Genomic DNA, 16,355 nt, shown 5'->3' with positions numbered 1-16,355 from the left:
TATTGTAAATTTCTTTATCCATAAGTAACTTATACCAAAGAACATACAGATACAAGCCCTAATATAGCCTGTGTATGTGTGTATGTATGTATATTTAATTCACTTATCCTTGTTCACCTTGTTCTTTCTCAATGGAATATAACCTTCTTGGGATGAGGTACTATTTCATGTTTCTGGCCCTAGGACTTTTCACAATTCTTAGTATGTAGTAGATAATAATGGATGTTTGTTGTGATTGAATTATTTTGTCTTTCTACCCCTAGAAAAAATACTTTGAATATAGTAAGTAATTAATAAATGTTTTCTGAATTAATAAGTGTTATCCACAGGCCTCTGAGGTAGGGACTAATCAGTTCTTGAAAGAATCGTTTATGAAAAGGAAGTAACTAGCAGCATAACAAAAAACATAAATCAGATGAATATTTGTTATATCCCCTCCAGAAACTCTTCTCTCCTTTGAAATACTTTGAAAATATTTCCTGATGTGTTTCTATTTCTCTTTTAATATATGAAGTAGATTTTGAATAATTTTATATTTGTTGTATGTGTGTGTGTGTGTGTTTGTATGTGTATGTGTGTGTGTGAAGAACTTGATGGAACCAATATTTTACAGTTTCATTTTATCTACTCTTGGTAATCACGTTTAATATTCTTTGGATAACAATGTAATTAATTTTTTCAAAAAATTTACATTCAACAAACCATTTGCTTGGGAAGGAAAAAAATGTTTTTCTTCATTCCATTACCAAAAGTTTATGTTTCTTTCATTTCATTTCCTCCAAAGGAAAATCAATGCATATATACACAATGCCAACCAATCCCCCTCTGAGATCTTTTATGTGAGATTTATTTTTTTCTTCACATTATGTTGATTAAGTGAGTGCTCTGTATCCACAGTACCTATAATGCATTAAAAAGCCTCGAATTCGACCCTTTAATAATAAATACTTAAAAGAAACAGCCCATTCTGACTACTCTAGATAGATTATCAACTATATCTCTAAAAATGGCTTTCTATTTTAGAAACTGAATTTGCAAAGAGAGTTATCATGAACATAAGATCTGGCTGAGAGGAGCTCTTACCCAGTAGGATCTGAATAAATTAAATCCCTGGTTATAACATAACCACTTTTTGTATATGACTTACATATTTAATTGGAAGCAAAGAATCAGTTTACAGCCAAACCCCCCAATCTCTGAAAATTTAGGTAGTTTCAAAGTTCAAATGTGAACTAATGTTTTCCATTTAGGCCATAACTATCTGAATATCCCAGAAAGTAGTAGCCACAAGACAATCTCTTTTAGAAGCCAGACTATGTAGCAGAAGACACTATTGAGAATAATCAGGAAACTGTGTCATAGGTTGTGGTGTCCTTGTAATACCTTGTTTTTATCACTGTTTTAAATAGATATGGATGTAGACAAACAATCACATACACATATTTACGAGTAACAATTTTAATTGAAGAGAAGGAACTTCTCACTCAAAAAGCATTTAGCAGTATGTTTGAAAGCCTAATTCATGTGGATTTCCATCTGCTTTTGTCACTTTTTTATTTTTTTAATCCTCTTTTCCCTTTTGCCAATTGCCCCAGGCAAGGATTTTTTTTAATAGAAAGAAAGATATATTTGCCTCCTTTACAAATGCTGTGTCTTTTTCAATACTTTAGTGAATATGTAAGTTTCACGTTATGATCATTTCTGTGATAACTTGGCAAAACTAAATTAGCCCAATAGTGGATTGATCTGAGGAATCAGAGAGAAGAGAATAAAAGTGGAGTTGTAAAAGCAGCAATATAGGATTCAGCTTTATGACCTTCCAGAAAAGAGAAAATACTAAATCAACAGAGATACATTTCCTAGACTGCTCTTATTTATATAAATTTGCCCTCTCTTTAAATTTACTCTGACATGAAAGTTGGCCCATAAAGTATCCTCTCGCCTTCTTTTTCTCTCTTCCCTCTCTGCTTCACATTCATTGGCATTTTTTTTCCCATCAACCAAATCACTGATTTCCATCTTTTACTCAACTGGATCCCCATCCCTAGTCCCACCTATCCAGGAAAGCCTCCTAGAAGAAATTGTGAAAATTTACACACAATTCCATCATAGTTAATTTGACTTCTTTGATAATGCTTACTTTGCTATATAATTTGTTGGTTTTTGTGGCCTTAAAGACCCACAAAACAAAGATTTTGTCATTATAAAAGAAATGTCAGTACTAATAATAGATTAAGTGACCTCCATTAAAGAGAGTACATAACCATTCTGTAGAAGTCTTTACTTTCAGAATGTTCCTTTCCTATATTCATTGCAATGAAATTGATATAAATGATACTCAAGGAAAAATTGATTTTCCCCACTCCTGGGAAAATGCATTGAGCATGATCCTTAGTAGTGTAATAACTACTTAGCAATTAGAATACCTTTACCAATGCTGCTTAATTAATTGGGTTCACTTTGCCTCTTCTTTCCCTCTTTTCTTCATATTGATGTAAGACTACAATCTTCATTTTCCAGAATTTTAGAAAAATTGTTCTTATTTATACAAATGTAGCTGGATATGTATTTTAGATACCCAGAAACTCCCTAAAAATCAATAACTTCTCCCCAGAGAGAATATGTATTTATATCCCTTACTAGTGGCCACTTTTATTATTTTTTAAATATATGCATGTGGATATACATAGATGTACATACACATATGCTGAGAGTATATTGTGCATTCATATATTTGTGCGTGTATACTTCTAAATTTGAAGATGTTAAATGATCAAATAACTCCTAAATTGTGTTGACTTTGACATGAGATTTTAAGGGTGTTAGTATCTACCAACTGAGAAATGGACATTACTCAAAAGTCACTTTCAAAGGAGGAATTTGAAAACATGTTTTCCTTATCCTGAGGCAAGCTTTCTAACTATTCAATGAATACAAATACACATATAAGCATGCATATAAATACATATAATATATATATATAATACCATTTACATATAAAATATGTGTAAATCATACATATATTAATACTTCAAAAAGTTTAATGATTTCAAAACTCTTTTTATTCTCACAATATCTTAATAAGTAGTTTCCATAAGTTTCTGTGTCAAAAATATTCGTTTTCAGATTGCCAAACTTCTGGTCTTTATCTTCTCTAAAATTAGATAGATAGGATCTTAGAAAATAAAAGCTATAATACATTTCCAGGCCTGAATTACAAACCTTCCCAGCTTCATGGGATCTGTTAGAGCACATAGACCTTTGTCATAGCTTTAGAGAAGCCAGGATCATTTCTGTGGCATAATAAATAATAAATTGAAATAAGCCTAGGAATAAAACTACATAGGAATATATATCTGAGAAAGGAGTGAAGAAGAAAAGAAAAAGAAAAAGGGGTAAAAAGCAAGGAAAGGTAAGAGAGGACAGAAGAAAAGATACATATATAAATGGGAATTTTTTTGTGTGTGGTTTTTACAATAGATTGGCAGTATTTTATTGAATAATTTTTTATGACAGATAACACTAATAAATAAATGTTTTCAACTAACCAGTATTTCACTGGTTTTATTTCATGTTAATTTTCATGCAGGCATAAAGGTTTGAGAGAGAAATTTTCTTATTTATGGAAATCATTTATGTGTTAGTTATCTTTAATATTTGGTCCTCTGGAATATCAAGAAAACTTAAGGGAAGGCAAGGAACTGAATAAAGGGCCTTGAAAATATTCTCATTTGATCTCATTTGGTCAAATAAGAGTCCATGATTTGGTGTCAAGGGACTTGATTTTGAATCCCACTTTTGCTGCTTTACTGTGTAAACTTGAATGAATCACTTTCGCAAACTCTATAGAGTTTAGGTTGGCTTCTCTAAAATAAAAGAAATTAGTTTAGGAGTTCTTAATCTATAGTCACTGACTTTTTTTTTAATAACTATTTTAGGACTTCCAGTTAAGATGGCGGAGAGGAGGCACACAGCTGCATAAGCTCCAAGCTTTCTCTCACTATCCATTTCATTACAAGCCTCTGAATTAATGCTTGACTGAAAAAAAAAACCCACAAATAGTTACCAAGAGAAGCCATCCTTGAGATTCGCCAAGAAAGGTTTGTCTTTACTGGAGGGCTGGGACGGTTTTAGATCGGGCGCAGGCTGAGGGCGGCGGCAGTGAGAGCACGGGAGCAGACTGGAGAGGGGGTGGGGAGTGATTGCAGCCGTCTCTGCAGGGGAAGCTTCTCTACAGGATTAGATACTTTGCTCCGGCAGCAAGTCAGCAGCCCAGCAGAGAAGCTAAAAACACCGGGAGTGAAGAATACAACCCCAAATAGCTGGAGTCTCTCGGGACCTGGCCGCTCCCTCTTCTCCCCCGCAGTGACTCAGCACGCTCTGGGATCTCAGAGCCCACGCGCACACAGTCCTGCTAGTGCCTCACTGCTGCCCCCTGCAGTCTGGAGAGGAAGCTCGGTAACACACCCAGCCCCTCCCCCAAAGAAAGACTACAGTTTTTTCTGTTTTTCTTTGCTAGTTTGTCTTTGATTATTAGACAGAATGAGCAAGAAACTGAAGAGGACTTTAACCGTTGACAGCTTCTATACAGACAGAGAGCAGACTCTAAATCCTGAGGAGACTAAAAACAGACTGTCTCCAGGTGAATCCCCAAAGGAGGAGATCATCTGTTCCTCAGCACAGATGAACCTCATAGAAGTAATTTAAAAGGCTCTCACAAGAGAGTTAGAAGAAAAATGGGAAAAGGAGAGGGAGGCTTGGCAAAAGAGCCTGGAGAAGTCAGTTAAAGAGAGAGTGGATAAAGAAGTAAAATCCTTGAAAAATAGGATTGGTGAACTGGAAAACAAAATTGGCGAAATGGAAAAAAATTCCACAGAACAAAAGAACTCAATTGGTCAATTAGAAAAAGATCTTAAAAAAGTGAGTGAAGAAAATACTTCACTGAAAATCAGGATCAAACAAATGGAATTGAATGACTCGAGGAGACAAGAAGAATCAGTCAAGCAAATCCAAAAAAATCAAACAATGGAAAAGAATGTGAAATACCTTCTGGGGAAGACAACAGACCTGGAAAACAGATCCAGGAGAGACAATCTGAGAATCATTGGACTCCCAGAAAAGAATGATGAAAAAAAGGGCCTGGACACTATTTTCCAGGAAATTATCAAAGAGAACTGCCCAGAAGTCATAGGAACAGAGGAAAAAATAAACATTGAAATGATTCATCGATCACCCACTGAAAGGGATCCTAAAATCAAAACACCAAGGAATATAGTGGCCAAATGCCAGAACCCTCAGACGAAGGAAAAAATATTGCAAGCGGCTAGAAAAACCCAATTCAAGTATCAAGGAGCCACAATACGGATCACCCAGGATCTGGCAGCATCCACATTAAAAGATCGAAGGGCCTGGAATATGATATTCCGAAAGGCTAAGGAACTTGGTATGCAACCAAAAATAACTTACCCAGCGAGAATGAGCATCTTTTTCCAGGGAAGAAGATGGACATTCAATGAAGTAAGCGAATTTCATCTATTTCTGATGAAAAAACCAGAACTTAACAAAAAGTTTGATCTACAAATATAGAACTCAAGAGAAATCTAAAAAGGTAAAGATTAATCTTGGGAACTATATTTTGACTATATAGATGTATAAAGAATACATGTATACCTTGTTCTAGAAATTGATGTGGAAAGGACATTGTACCAGAAAAAGGGTAAAGGGGGGGGGGGGGGTAAAACATCTCATGAAGAGGCATAGGAAACCTATTATATCTGAGAGAAAGAATGGAGGGGGATGAATATAGTGGGTATCTTAACTGCCTTCAGAATTGGCTTTAAGTGAAAAATCTTAAGACATATTCAATCTATGGTGAAACTTCTCCCACCTCATTGAAAAGTAAGAAGGGAAAAGTGAAAAGGGAAGGAATAAGCTAAGAGGAAGGGAATACGGAAACTGGGAGGGAAAGGGGTAAGATAGGAGGAGGAACTTTAAGGCAGGGGGAGGGATACTAAAAAGGGAAGGCTGTGAGAAGCAAGTGGTGCTCACAAGCTTAATACTGGGAAGGGGGGAAAGGGGAAAGAAGGGAGAAAAGCATAAACCGGGGTTAACAAGATGGCAAGTAATACAGAATTGGTCATTCTAACCATAAATGTGAACAGGGTAAACTCCCCCATAAAGAGGAAGCAGTTAGCAGAATGGATTAAAAGCCAGAATCCTACAATATGTTGTTTACAGGAAACACACCTGAAGCGGGGAGATACATGCAGGCTAAAGGTAAAAGGTTGGAGCAAAATCTACTATGCTTCAGGTGAAGTCAAAAAAGCAGGGGTAGCCATCCTGATCTCAGATCAAGCTAAAGCAAAAATTGACCTAATTAAAAGAGATAAGGAAGGACACTATATCTTGCTAAAGGGTAGCATGGATAATGAAGCACTATCTATATTAAACATATATGCACCAAGTGGGGTAGCATCTAAATTCTTAAAAGAGAAATTAAGAGAGCTGCAAGAAGAAATAGACAGTAAAACTATAATAGTGGGAGATCTTAACCTTGCACTCTCAGAATTAGATAAATCAAACCACAAAATAAATAAGAAAGAAGTCAAAGAGGTAAATACTAGAAAAGTTAGATATGATAGATCTCTGGAGAAAATGTAATGGAGACAGAAAGGAATACACTTTCTTTTCAGCAGTTCATGGAACCTATACAAAAATTGACCATATATTAGGACATAAAAACCTCAAACTCAAATGCAGTAAGGCAGAAATAGTAAATGCATCCTTTTCAGACCACGATGCAATGAAAATTACATTCAACAAAAAAGCAGGGGGAAGTAGACCAAAAAATAATTGGAAACTAAATAATCTCATACTAAAGAATGATTGGGTGAAACAGCAAATCATAGACATAATTAATAACTTCACCCAAGAAAACGATAATAATGAGACATCATACCAAAATGTATGGGATGCAGCCAAAGCGGTAATAAGGGGAAATTTCATATCTCTAGAGGCCTATTTGTATAAAATAGAGAAAGAGAAGGTCAATGAATTGGGTTTGCAATTAAAAATGCTAGAAAAGGAACAAATTAAAAACCCCCAGTCAAATACACTATGACCAAGTAGGATTTATACCAGGAATGCAGGGCTGGTTCAATATTAGGAAAACTATTAGCATAATTGACTATATCAATAACCAAACAAACAAAAACCATATGATCATCTCAACAGATGCAGAAAAAGCATTTGATAAAATCCAACATCCATTCCTAATAAAAACACTTGAGAGCATAGGAATAAATGGACTTTTCTGTTGGAATCCTTACTAACTGCTAACTAATTAGAGTTGATCTAATCTTACAAGAAGATGTTTTAGGCAGAACCTGAAACAAGGTACTAAGTAGAACTACCCATAATCCCTCTCTCTGGAAGAAGCATAAATAGGCCAATGGGCCAGTTGGAGAGTACTTCAGAGTGAAGACGCTACAAGTCGAGATTTCTCCAGGAATGACATGAAGAATGGAGCTGGCTGGAGGCTGAAGAAAGCAGAGGCAGAGGCTGAAGGACCAGACCTTTGGATTTGGCGACATTCAGAGAGAGCTCTTGGAAGCAAGCAGAGAGATAGGCCTCTAAGCTAACCGGGCTATATTGGAGATAATAAAAGATCTGAACTTTTATCACCTGGCTGTGTCTTAAGAAGAAAAAGCTCACATCATTTTGGCACCCAAGGAGCATATATTTAAAACCATCAGTAAGCATCATATGCAATGGAGAAAAACTGGAACCTTTCCCAGTAAGATCTGGAGTGAAGCAAGGTTGCCCACTATCACCATTATTATTTAATATCATATTAGAAACACTAGCCTCGGCAATAAGAGTCGAGAAAGATATTAAAGGAATTAGAGTAGGCAATGAGGAAACCAAACTATCACTCTTTGCAGATGATATGATGGTATACCTAGAGAACCCCAGAGATTCTACTAAAAAGCTATTGGAAATAATTCATAATTTTAGCAAAGTAGCTGGCTACAAAATAAATCCCCATAAATCCTCAGCATTTTTATACATCACCAACAAAACCCAACAGCAAGAGATACAAAGAGAAATTCCATTCAGAATAACTGTTGATACCATAAAATATTTGGGAATCTATCTACCAAAGATAGAGATACCACCACAGGAATTATATGAGCAAAATTATAAAAAAGTCTCCACACAAATAAAGTCAGACTTAAATAATTGGAAAAATATTAAGTGCTCTTGGATCGGCCGAGCGAACATAATAAAGATGACAATACTCCCTAAACTAATCTATTTATTTAATGCTATACCAATCAGACTTCCAAGAAAATATTTTAATGATCTAGAAAAAATAACAACAAAATTCATATGGAACAATAAAAAGTCGAGAATCTCAAGGGAATTAATGAAAAAAAAAATCAAATGAAGGTGGCCTAGCTGTACCTGATCTAAAATTATATTATAAAGCAGCAGTCACCAAAACCATTTGGTATTGGCTAAGAAATAGATGAGTTGATCAGTGGAAAAGGTTAGGTTCACAAGACAGAATAGTCAACTATAGCAATCTAGTGTTTGACAAACCCAAAGCCCCTAACTTCTGGGAAAAGAATTCATTATTTGATAAAAACTGCTGGGATAATTGGAAATTAGTATGGCAGAAATTAGGCATGGACCCACACTTAATACCATATACCAAGATAAGATCAAAATGGGTCTATGACCTAGGCATAAAGAACGAGATTATAAATAAATTAGAGGAACATAGGATAGTTTATCTCTCAGACTTGTGGAGGAGAAAGAAATTTGTGACCAAAGATGAACTAGAGACCATTACTGATCACAAAATAGAAAATTTTGATTACATCAAATTAAAAAGCCTTTGTACAAACAAAACTAATGCAAACAAGATTAGAAGGGAAGCAACAAACTGGGAAAACATCTTCACAGTTAAAGGTTCTGATAAAGGCCTCATTTCCAAAATATATAGAGAACTGATTCAAATTTATAAGAAATCAAGCCATTCTCCAATTGATAAATGGTCAAAGGATATGAACAGACAATTTTCAGAGGATGAGATCGAAACTATTACCACTCATATGAAAGAGTGTTCCAAATCATTATTGATCAGAGAAATGCAAATTAAGACAACTCTGAGATACCACTACACACCTGTCAGATTGGCTAAGATGACAGGAAAAAATAATGATGAATGTTTGAGGGGATGCGGGAAAACTGGGACACTAATGCATTGTTGGTGGAGTTGTGAATGAATCCAACCATTCTGGAGAGCAATATGGAATTATGCCCAAAAAATTATCAAATTGTGCATACCCTTTGATCCACCAGTGTTTCTATTGGGCTTATATCCCAAAGAAATACTAAAGAAGGGAAAGGGACCTGTATGTGCCAAAATGTTTGTGGCAGCCCTATTTGTAGTGGCTAGAAACTGGAAAATGAATGGATGCCCATCAATTGGAGAATGGCTGAGTAAATTGTGGTATATGAATGTTATGGAATATTATTGTTCTGTAAGAAATGACCAGCAGGATGAATACAGAGAGGACTGGTGAGACTTACATGAACTGATGCTAAGTGAAATGAGCAGAATCAGGAGATCATTATACACTTCGACAACGATATTGTATGAGGACATATTTTGATGGAAGTGGATTTCTTTGACAAAGAGACCTAACTGAGTTTCAATTGATAAATGACGGACAAAAGCAGCTACACCCAAAGAAAGAACACTGGGAAACGAATGTGAACTATCTGCATTTTTGTTTTTCTTCCCGGGTTATTTATACCTTCTGAATCCAATTCTCCCTATGCAACAAGAGAACTGTTCGGTTCTGCAAACATATATTGTATCTAGGATATACTGCAACATATCCAACATATAAAGGACTGCTTGCCTAGGGACAACATATAAAGGACTGCTCTAGGGGAGGGGGTGGAGGGAGGGAGGGGAAAAAAAATCGGAACAGAAACGAGTGCAAGGGATAATGTTGTAAAAAAAAATTACCCTGGCATGGATTCTGTCAATATAAAGTAATTATTAAATAAAAATTTAAAAAAAACTATTTTAGAATAATTAGTTTCCTTTGCAATCCTAGTCATTTTATTTTATAAATTAAAAAATCATTCTCTAAAAGAGTCCATAAATTTTACCTGTCTAAAGAGATTCCTGACAAAAATGAATAAAAAATCCATAGATTGGATGATCTCTATATTTCCTTCCAGGTCTAACTCTATGAACCTGTGATATAACCAAGTCTCTTTATTTTATAGATTTTACTGAAGCAGAATGTGATGAGCTATATGTCTGCTGTCTTGAAGATGAACCAAAGTTCAAAGAGGTTCCTCATCAATTTGACCCTTCTAGAAGTTTTTTTGGATCACTGTATACTTCTTTGACTTCTTTGGTTGTACTCATTTTAGACCTTTTTGGATTCTTTATCTGTTCTCCTTATAGGTTTCTCTAACATCTTTCTTAAATAAAGAGAGGTAAAATTACCCCTATCAAATGTCTTTCCCTTCTTCCACTATCTATTTTTCAGTTTCCTTTTGTGGGTAGTCTTCCCTCATTTGATTGTAAGTTTCTCAAGAACCAACACTATCTTGTTTTTGTATTTGTCTTTGAATATCCAGCACTTAGACCACTGCCTGGTACATAGGAAGCATTTAATAAATGTTTATTTGTTAGTGATTATTTTCATAATGTTCCAATGGCCATCTACTAAATTATAATAAAAATAAGATTTGAATTGGTAGAAGAAATGAAAATACAGATTCTTAAATGATTGAAGTACAGATGATAAAACTGAGACTAGAAATATTAAATGATTTGCCCAAATTAAGAGCAGCAAAACCAAATTTGAAACCATTCAGATCCTCATAAATTCTGATGTAAACTGCCCCCCCTAATCTTTGGGGTATATGGGGGAGGATAGACCTGGGTTAGAGAAACCATAAAATCTCAACCCCTCCAAATCTCTGGAAGGGGCCCTAGCATTCTGGTTCCTAGGGGAAACTCCCATAGTGATCTCCACCTACAATTCAATTGGAGATCTTGTCCTGGGGCATAATCACCACTCTTTATTGAATTGAAAATTAGTCCCTCAAATTCATTTGGAGATGGCTTCCTAGCCTTGGGCCACAAAAACCCAACATAATCAAAGATTAAACCCCAAACATTTGCTTATTCCTAATCAGGAAGGCCTATTGAGGAAATTATTTCTCAGTGTAAACCCACCGTTGCTAAAATTCCTTTCAGGATTTAGCTCACTGAGGAAGTTGTTTCTCAGTGTAATAAACCTTTTTTTTTTTTTTTTTTTTTTTTTTTGGCCACAGATCTTGCTGAATCTGGTGAATTCTTTTGCAAAGAACTTGAGGCACCACCAGGGGATGTCTCACTTTATTTCTCACACCTCAATAATTCCATTATTTTCTGCTGCTTTTTCATCTTGTAAAAGAGCCTCCAAGACTCACTTTTAAATTTCTTGTTAAAAATAATTATAACTCCATATTTTTATGCCCAATAAGATATGACTCTTACTTTTAAAAAAAATTAGAGGATTCAATATTATTGTGTGGAAATCCAACTGATAGCTTCACCTAGTGATTAGATAAGAAAATATGAGAAACACTTAGCCACATCTAAAAATGCTTTTCTATGAGTAAAAAGTAAATGATGCTGATGACAATGATGAAAAAGATTTGGCAATAAGTTTTTTTTTTTTTTTTAATTTTCCTGTTTTTTTTTTTCCATAGACCCTTGTAAAATCACATGCATCAAGGACTTCTGGAAATATCATTAGCAGTTGTTAACTGTTTGGAGATGTTTCAAAAGGAAAAAAATATATATATTTTTTAAAGAACTCATGTCAACGGGATATATCCAGGAGTGAAATCATGGTATTTCAGTCTATTCATTAATGATAGGATTTCTTTCAGCCATTCACTTAAACATTTTTGTCTTTTTTTTTTGTTTGTTTTTTGCTTCTTTTATATCCCTATATTTAATCTCTCACTAAGCCCTTTCTTCCCTTAAAATATTTCTTGCATCTATTCCTCTCTTTTTACTCCTCTGACCCTTGCCTCCCCCTCCCCTCTCTCTCTCTCTCTCTCTCTCTCTTTCTTTCTCTTTTTCTGTTTTAACCTAATTATCTTCTTTCTCTTCATTCTGCAGTCTTAGTGTTATTGCAATTTTTGGTCATGTTGTTCTCTTCAGATAAGATGTCTTCTCTGTTTTCAACTCATCAGATTCATCAGAACCAATTTCAATTTTCATTTTCTTCATGAAGCAGGGGAATTAATAATAATGGATTTATAATCAATTCAATTCAATAAACCTTTATTAAACTCCTTCTCTATATTTTCCTGAATGAAGCATTAAAGAGATACACAGAAAAGTAAGTCATTTTTCAAAGGAATTTAACTTTTACTGAGAAAGCCGCATTAAGAGATTAATATAAAATGTACCCAAATAAATAAATTGATAATTTAAAAGGATTCACTAAAAGTTGTTTGCATCAAGGGGTGTGTCCAAATTTGTTTTTATGTACTGCTTGCCTGACTTTGGGAAAGTTCTTTTATTAAATGGCAGTTTCTTTAATTAATCTATTAGTTTATAAATTATTCCTGACTACTCTAATCCATATTCAACTCTTGTTTTTCTGAACTTAAACCTGAACAACTCACTGGATCTGATGGGGTTAGTCACAAAATGATGGAATACAGGATAATATCCCAAAAGTATATGCAGGTTGTCTCAAAAGAATTTGTAAGCTTAGCCCTCTGAATCAAGAGGCAAAGATACTATTATGTTGCCAAAAATGGGGTAAGTAAAAGGGGCTTAGCAAGAAAAGGAGTTTTGGCAATTAACAAAGGCTTAGAATTCCATTAAGGGGAATTACATCATTGGCTGGCAGGCTAATCTTAAAAAGGAGCTAGTGTCACAATAGGATCTAGCTAATATAATGCTTAACAAGTGGACTAACCCCAAAAGAGATTTAACTAGTTAATGAGGTATAGGTAGGTTCTTTTATAGAGGAAATATAATCTCATAACCTTAGGCTTCACATCATAACTTGGCTTTCTCATGAGATACAGTAACTGTGGTATTATGATAAATTTGTCAATGGAATGTATTCAACAGGAACAAAAGGCCTATTAAAAGCCCAGATATTCCTATCATTGGTCCTCCCTGCTTACCTCAAGAAGTAGTTAGGCTTCCCGATTGCCATTCATGGCTACTAAAGAACTGGTAGCCTTATTCAATCTCCATCAAATCTATGATCCAACACCACTCAATCACATTTTCTTATCTTGACCATATTTTTGGTAATTTCTCCAAAGAGCATCTTAGAAATGCAATTCTTCTAAGCCTCTCAATATTTTGTGGATACCACTGAAGTTCTCAGGCTATCCATCTGTTATTTCTTTCCACTCATGTCTGTTCATTCTGAATTTCCTCCAAGATTCAGTTCAAAGGCTACTATCTAGATGAAACCTTTCTAGGTACTTATATGCCTAATCCTATTCATTGCAACAACAAACCTTCTTGACCTTCTTCCCTACTCATTTACCCCTACTACACAATTCTCAATAAATATTATCATAGCCATCCCCCTTTGAATAGGAACATTAGTAATAGACTCCCAACTCTCAATGACCTCCCCAGAAGTCACAGCCACTGAAGACTGGAAAAAGAAATTTTTCACTGTTAAAGTCCTTGACAGTAAAAAATGTCAACATAAAAAACAGATATGGTTTTGTCAGTGGAAATAAAATTTTTAACAAAGAGTCATTGCCATCTACTTTACTGATTTTGCCCTAATATCACAGAATTTTTTCAAAGAACTTGTAATTGAAACAATATTGTTCACCCCCTTCTCCCCCACCAAAAAAATGAAAAGAAAAGAAAGGTATATTCCTCCCTTTAGTTCCATTTAAATGTGAACTTCTTAAAAAAGAGATTGTTTTGATTATTTATTTATATCTCAACTACTTAGTACAGTACTTAATATGTGTATTTTCATTTTTCATTCATTCATTGATTCATTCCTTCTTTTATCAGGGTAGAGTCCAAGAAAGAGCAACACAGGAATTTCTATATCCAGGAAGGTGTAATGATTGATATTTCCCTTTTATAGAACTGGTTTCCCCTTCAACTAGTTTGTATTCATTATCACATGCCAGTCACTATGATACTGAGCATTCAAATATTAAACATAAACATGTCTTGTCTTTAATACATTTTATTGGAGCAAAGAAACATATGTACAGAAATTAAATATATAATAAATAAGTAAAAGGAATAATTTTACATTATCCAAAATAGACTTCATGCAAGAAATGACTGAGTTTTGAAGCAAGCTTGATATTCCATAAGATAAGGAGATTCCAAACCTGTACAAAGCAAAAGAGAAAAAAGGCAGGGTTTCAGATTCTGACAGCAGGGAGGCCACTTTGGCTGGAACCTGGATTGTAGGAAGGAAAGCAATGTTTGATAAGCTTGGGTACTGTACAATGGAGCCAGATTGTGAAGGGCTATAAAAGCCAATCAGAAAAGTTGACATTTATGACAAGAGGGACGATTATTTCTTGAAAGGAGGAGTAATATCATCAGACTCTTGCTTTACAAATATGCCTCTGACAGCTGTGTCGAAGATGTATTAGAATCAAGAGAGATTGTCTGCAGAGAGCTCATCTTAAAAGCTATTGCAATGAATTAGATGAGAGGTGAAGAGAACTTGTAAAGAGTGGTGGACCTGAGAGTAAAAAAAAAAAAAAAAGTTATCGATGGTAGAGTATGTTATACAGGTAAAATATACCAGAGTTGGCAATTAAATGGACAAGAGGAATGAGAAAGAAAGCCAAGTTGGGGAAGACTTTGAAGTTGAAAATCTTGAGGAAATGGAAGCATGGCTATGTCCTCAAGAGAAATAGAAAAGTCAGTAACAGAAGAGTATTTTGTTAAGCGGGAAAGAATTGAGTCAGTAAGGAAATCTGGAGGTTCCAATAACTTGTATTACAATACTTCTTATTTTTTTTTAACTTTTTTTGATTTTGTTCAGAAAGTGCATTGCCATCATTTCTTAAACATATAATATAGTAACAAAGAGATTTAACAATTAAGGGAAATTGGTTACTTTCTGAGATCTGATTATTTAGATTTTCTATTTTCTGTTCTATTATTCTGCATATTTCATACTTTTCTAAGTATTTATCCATTTTATTTGTTTGGGATTTTGTTGGCATATGATTGTATAACTGTAATATTTTCTTCTCCATTTGTTATGAATTATCCTTTTAGTTTCATCTTTAGGATAATGCTATTTAGTTTCCATTTAAACTTGAATTCTTTGTTCATATTTCCTTAAGTTATTATAATTTTTATTGTGTTAAAGTTTGATATATCTAGTAGTTTCGCTTTTCTCCAATTGTTGTGTTTATATTCCTTAAAATCCCCACTTAATAATGACCAGGGATGTCCATTATATGAATTTAATGGAAAGAAGGACATCTGGATTTTCTAATATTTTATTGTTTATATTTACTTATTTTTTGTTTACTTTCTATTTATTTTTCCAAAACTGAATGGAGCACATTGATGTCATAAACATCATTCAATTATCATTCATGTAATTAGTTATGTTAATTTTTTTCCTTTAAGAAAAGATACTTTGCCATTAACATTTTATATTCTTTCCATATAAACGGGGATTTTAAAAGTTATATAATTTATCTCTCTTAATTATATTTTTTTTAAAGTTTTTTTATTTAATAATTACATTATATTGACACTCATTTCTGTTCCGATTTTTTTCCCCTCCCTCCCTCCACCCCCTCCCCTAGATGGCAAGCAGTCCTTTATATGTTGGATATGTTGCAGTATATCCTAGATACAATATATGTTTGCAGAACCGAACAGTTCTCTTGTTGCGTAGGGAGAATTGGATTCAGAAGGTATAAATAATCCGGGAAGAAAAACAAAAATGCAGATAGTTCACATTCGTTTCCCAGTGTTCTTTCTTTGGGTGTAGCTGCTTTTGTCCGTCATTTATCAATTGAAACTCAGGTCTCTTTGTCAAAGAAATCCACTTCCATCAAAATATGTCCTCATACAATATCGTTGTCGAAGTGTATAATGATCTCCTGGTTCTGCTCATTTCACTTAGCATCAGTTCATGAAGGTCTCTCCAAGCCTCTCTGTATTCATCCTGCTGGTCATTTCTTACAGAACAATAATATTCCATAACATTCATATACCACAATTTACCCAGCCATTCTCCAATTGATGGGCATCCATTCATTTTCCAGTTTCTAGC

The sequence above is a fragment of the Antechinus flavipes genome, chromosome 2 (assembly GCF_016432865.1).
Source record: "Antechinus flavipes isolate AdamAnt ecotype Samford, QLD, Australia chromosome 2, AdamAnt_v2, whole genome shotgun sequence".
Lineage (NCBI taxonomy): Eukaryota > Metazoa > Chordata > Mammalia > Dasyuromorphia > Dasyuridae > Antechinus > Antechinus flavipes.
The sequence above is the reverse complement of the archived record's forward strand: the minus strand, read 5'-3'. Positions refer to the sequence as shown.